This window comes from Sapajus apella, unplaced genomic scaffold, assembly GCF_009761245.1.
Source record: "Sapajus apella isolate SASKATOON/1434 unplaced genomic scaffold, GSC_monkey_1.0 scaffold138, whole genome shotgun sequence".
Lineage (NCBI taxonomy): Eukaryota > Metazoa > Chordata > Mammalia > Primates > Cebidae > Sapajus > Sapajus apella.
The window spans coordinates 3288486-3294311 of NW_022437078.1; the positions used below are offsets into that span (position 1 = coordinate 3288486).

General features: G+C 52.5%; 1 long non-coding RNA gene across 1 annotated transcript; it reads left to right on the forward strand.

The window, feature by feature from the left end:
- Positions 1-202: 202 nt before the first annotated feature.
- On the forward strand, positions 203-5352 carry LOC116540300. Its single transcript, XR_004264382.1, has 3 exons — positions 203-214; positions 766-770; positions 5268-5352. It is a non-coding gene; the product is annotated as an uncharacterized LOC116540300 (long non-coding RNA).
- The last annotated feature ends 474 nt before the right edge of the window (positions 5353-5826 follow it).

A 5826-nucleotide genomic window follows, 5' to 3' on the forward strand; every position in this document is an offset into this window, starting at 1 on the left:
CCTCCCCTGCACACTGATACGAGGGGAGAGGGTCTTTCAAGTGCACACTCATCTCTGCACGTGGACTATGCTTAAGCCCTGCTCCACCCACCTAAGGAAAGGACCTCTTTGCTCTGTCACCCTGGTCACAGCCAGCAGCCAGCATGAGGCACCAGCCATTGTTTGAGGACACGTGCACCTGCACTTCCATCTGGTCATCTACCCATGCCTTCCTGTAAGAAAATGGCTCACAGATGCCCTTGCACCTGTGCACACGCATGCACACACACAGGTGCACACACGCACACCCCTGAGTCCTGCAGCCTGCACACGCAGGGACCCTGTTGCTGTCTCCACATTCATGTCATGCCCAAGCTCAGGGAAGGGCTGGGAAGTGTGAATGCTGCCGCCCCCAATTCTTGTTTAATACATGAGGTGTTTGGACAACACAGAGCTTGATTCCATTAAAGAAAAGATCAGGCCAGGCATGACAGTTCACGCCTGTAATCCTGGCACTTCGGGAGGTCAAGGCGGGAGGACTGCTAGAGCCCAGGAGTTTGAGACAAGCCTGGAAAACATAGCAAGACCCTGTCTCTACAAAAAATAAATTTAGCAAGGCATGGTGGCAGGCACCTGTGGTCTCAGCTACTCAGGAGGTTGAGGTGGGAGGATGGCTTGAGCCTGGGAGGTGGAGACTACAATGAGCCATGATTATGCCACTGCGCCCCAGCCTGGGCAACGGGGCAAGGTACAGTCTCAAAAAATATATATTTATTTTAAAAGAAGGCCGGGTGTAGTGGCTCATGCCTGTAATACCAGCATTTTGGGAGGCCAAAACGGTGGATCACCTGAGGTCAGGAGTTCGAGACTAGCCTGGCCAACACGGCAAAACCCTGTCTCTACTAAAAATACAAAAATTAGGCAGGGCACAGTGGCTCACGCCTGTAATCCCAGCACTTTGGGAGGGTGAGGTGGGTGGATCATGAGGTCAGGAGTTCAAGAACAGCCTGGCCAACATGGTGAAACCCCATCTCTACTAAAAATATAAAAATTAGCTGGGCACGCTAGCGAATGCTTGTAATCCCAGCTACTCAGGAGGCTGAGGCAGGAGAATTGCTTGAACTGGGACCCGGGAGGTAGAGGTTGCAGTGAGCCAAGGTTGTGTCACTACACTCCAGCCTGGATGACAGAGCAAGACTCTGTCTCAAAACAAACAAACAAACAAAAACAGAAATTAGGTGTGGTGATGGATGCCTGTAATCCCAGCTATTTGAGAGGCTGAGGCAGAAGAATTGCTTGAACCCGGGAGGCGGCGGCTGCAGTGAGCCAAGACTGTGCCACTGCACTCCAGCCTGGGTGACGGAGTGAGACTCCATCTCAAACAAACAAACAAACAAATAAATAAATAAAAGCTTAGGAGTTCAAGGCTGCAAAGAGCTATGATCACACCACTGCACTCCAGCATGGGCAACAAGAGCGAAACTTTGTCTCAAATAAATAAATAAATTTAAAAAGAAGACATGACCAGTCTGCTGAGCAGAGCAGGTTTTGGCCTCCTCACCAGCTCAGATTCAGAATTGCTCTAAACTCCTGCAGAAAGTCACACCAGCGTTTCTCTGCCAGTCTCCACCCACATCCCAAACATTCTCCAAGAAGTGGAGGAAGAAGCTGAGGGTGGGTGGCTGGTGTCCCCTATAGCCGCTGGGGCAGAAAGCGGGCTGCTCTGCCCCCAGTCTTACTGGCTTTCATAGGAGGAATGGGTTTTGTTCAATCTCATTTTTGTTCAATCCTGGGGAGAGAAGACATTGCTGCTTTCTGAGATCTAAGTGAATCTGACATAGAAGAGGACGTGGTATGCTCTGTGAGGTCCTGAGCTTCGAGGTTTGGACAAGGACTGGCAGGTGCCGTTAACGGGGCAGATTCAGCTAGATACAAGAGCGAGGCTGGTTATCCAGCTTGGCAGGGGCCGCAAGGGAGGGAGCCCCTGCCATTAAACGTATGCAAGAGGAGGCACAGCCAACCTACCAGGAAGGCACCTGGGGAGAGCAGGGTCTCCCCAAATCCACACTTCCTGGTCCAGCTCCCTTATTATTCTAACTTAAAATTCTAACTTAAAATATGTTTGTGAGCCATATAGGTGTGATGGCTCATGCCTATAATCCTAGCACTTTGGGAGGCCAGGAGTTTGAGACTAGCCTGCCCAACTATGGCAAAATCCTGTCTGTATAAAAAAGACAAAAATTAGCCAGGCATGGTGGTGTGCACCTATAGTCCCAGCTATTCAGGGTAGAAGCGCTTGAACCCAGGAGGTGAAGGTTGTGGTGAGCCAAGATCATACCACTGTATTCCTGCCTGGGCAACAGAGCAAGCCTCTGCTTAAAAAAAAAAAAAAGTGTTTATTCAGGCTGCTCTGCCTAGGGAGTAGCCTTTATTTCTTACCTTTCTTAATAAACTCATTTTCACTTGTTTAAAAAAAATGTGTTTGTGTCAGCAAGGTGGCTCATGCCTGTAATCCCAGGACTCTGGGAGGCCAAGGCAGGTGGATCACTTGAGGTCAGAAATTCGAGACCAGCCTGGTCAACGTGATGCAACTTTGTCTCTACTAAAAATACAAAAATTAGCTGGTGGCTCGCACCTATAATCCCAGCTATGTGGGAGGCCAAGGCAGGAGAATCGCTTGAACCCAGGAGGTGGAGGTTGCAGTGAGCTGAGATCACACTACTGCACTCTAGCCTGGGAGATAGAGTGAGACTCTGTCTCACAAAAAAAAAAAAAAAAAAAATGTGTTTGTTCATTTCACAAGAAGGTGTCAGAGTGTGGGGACCACAGCAACAAGCTGCCTGAGGAGGTAAACTAACCTCTGACCCCCACGTTGACCCTAAGTCCTCCACGGGGAGGATCATGAAGGCAAGCACAGAGAGTCACTGAGGGGGTCCCCAAACAGGAGGTCTGCTGATGTAAGAGGGGGAGGATTTCGAGGAGGCCAGTGGCTGGGATGGTGGAGATGGGCACCCACATTCAATTCCCCGGGAAAGTGCAGCATCAGCCGCAGTGAGTGCTGCTGTATGGGCCCTTCCTGCCTCTGTCAGCTACCCCATGACCCTCAGGCTCTCCGCAGCCCAGTGCGGAGAGCAGGCTAAGGGATCTCAGCGTGCCTCTCACGCACTGCCAGCCCCCACCTGGGGGAGGTGGCGCTCTCCTCCGCCCTGCAGCTGCACCCTGAACCCCATAGCACATCAGGGCTGGATCACTGGAGCCCAGGGGCTCCCTGTGGCCAGAAGCCTCCAGGACCCCAGAAAACTTCTGTGTTTCTGGGTCCTCTCAGCAGAATGACTCGGGGCTTGTCTTACTGGATCTAGCCACTAGGCAGTGTTTCAGGCCAGGCTGTGTGGGACGGATCTACCAGGCAGAGATGCCAGAGCCAGAGAATCAGTGGTGGGCCCCAGCACCACTCCAGTTTCCCACAGGGATGTCAGGATATGAGGCCCAGGGCTGGAGCACCCACCACCACACAGGGTTTATCTTGTACCAGAACTTCTTCTGTTTGATCATGTCTTTGAGCTCTGTCCCTTGGGCAGGGATTCCTCGGTCAGAGTGTTAGAAATGACATCTCCAAGGCACTTGGGACACCAGACAAAGCCCACAGGCCCCAGCTGGAGCAGGGAGGTCCCTGAACATCTCACTCTCATGGCAGGTAAGGAACGGAAGCCCCAACATGGGCACACCCAAGGGTCCCTGGACACAGCCCCAGCACTGAGCCCTGAGGCACAGGCAGTGGCTCCGTCATTCACGAACACAGTTCAGGCACGGCCTTGTTGGCTGCCTGGGGTGGAACCGCTTCCCCAGGCTGCATCGGGTTTATGCCAGGCCACGCCCTGGGCTGGAGAGGTTTTTCCTCAGAGCCTGGGATTTTCCTCTCTCCTCGCCTCTGCCAATCTGGCCAGCGATCTGCGTGTCGCGCAAGGCTCCCGTCCCCCAGACATGCGGCTGGCACTCAGCTGTTTGTCCTTTTTGCCAACTCCCCGCTTTTTCCTGTCAACCGCCTGAGGTCCAAGGAAGCCCCGAGGCCCACCCTGTGCTCTCCCTTCCAGCCCTCATCCAGCCCTGCTGCTGGCTCTTCTAGAGGTTGGGCTGGGACCCCGGAGACCTGGGGCTGGCTGGGACTCACTCAGGCTATGCAGAGAGGGACAGGGGCAAAGCCAAGGTCAGATGCCACAACGGCCAGCAACACTCCCACAAAGTGCCCTTGAGAGGTCTGGGCAAAGCCAGGGCTGGGTTCTTACTGATCGTGTGCCCTCAGTCGGTCAACACAGCCTGGGCCTCCATTTCCTCATCTGGAAATGAGACCAATCATCCAGACAATTCCTTTTGGCTCAGCCCATGACTTCAAAGAGCCAGCCATTAAACCCTGGCGTGCCCATCAGTACGCTTTTTCTCACACGAACTGTCCTTCCCTAAAGAGTCCTGTTTCCAGCCCCAGGCCACTTTCTCCTTAAAGGGTGACACACATGAACAGGCACCCAGGGAGCGTGGCATCCAGGCTGAGACAGGGATAAAAAGGGCCTGTAGGGGCTGAGCATGGGAGCTCACACTTGTAATCCCAGCACTTTGGGAGGCCAAGGCAGGTGGATCACTGAAGGAGTTCAAGACCAGCCTGGCCAATATGGCAAAACCCCATCTCTACCAAAAATATAAAAAATTAGCTGGATGTGGTGGTACACACCTGAATCCCAGCTACTCAGAAGGCTGAAGTATGAGAATCACTTGAACCTGGGAGGCATAGGTTGCAGTAAGCCTGGGTGACAAAGTGAGATTGTGTCTCAAAAAAAAAATGGCCCGTAGGAATGGAGAAACTGGAGGAACCATGGCCCTCTCACCAAGAGAACCACCCTTTTCTGAAATGCCCATGCTGGGGGGTGGCTGGAGGAGAAATACCCACCAGGAGCTGATTTCTGAAGACACAAACACATTCACCCAGAGCCAGACCTGAGACGGGGTGTGCCAAGCCCTCCACCACCTCCCAGGGCAAGGGTGGCCCCGCCCACCTTGCGTCCACTCACCAGGACGCCCTGCCTGGCCTCCTTCCCAAAACACCATCAGGGCTCTGGACTCCGGGAGAAGCGTCTGGCATGTCTGAGAGCCAAACCGGTTTTCAATCAAACCTTTCAGAAGCCCAGACCACTTTCAAAGCCACCCCCCTTTGAAACCCGACCCTTCAAAATCCACTTTGCAAATCTGTGCCCCAAAATTTTAAAACCAAAATATTCTGGAAACCTACTGGAAGCAAGACAGAGACCCAACGGAAGGGAAGCAGCTCTCTTCATTCCTGTGCTTGTGTGCAGACTCAAGGAGGCAAGCTTGGCTGCGGAGTCCCAGCTGTGTGCTAGTTTCCCATGCCATTTTCAAGTATTTTTGGTAATAATGGAAGAAAACCAATTGAAACGGCAAAAACCATTTCATCCAGATTGTTTTTTAAGGCCCCGTTGATTTTGTAAAATTCTTTGAAATAAAAGCAGTTTCGTCAAAGCCAGAGTTCCCACTATAATTTTCCTGGGAAGAACCTCAGATGATTGAATCAGGCTCACCGAACTTGTTGCTCTATGAGAACACACAAACTGTGAAGGAGTCCGGGGGGAGCTGGGGATTTTTGCCTTGCTGACTCCCTCAGACTCTCCACCCAGCCATCTTGCAATACCATCCTCCTTGAGTGCCTGTAGGCGGAAAAACCCATTCCAGAACCATGCCTCAGAATCTCTCCATCTTGGCCTGGCCCACGGTTTCCGAGCCTAACAGTTTCTTTCTGGCCTCTGAATGGGCTCTTTCAGCCTTGGTGTTGACTGAGGCCTG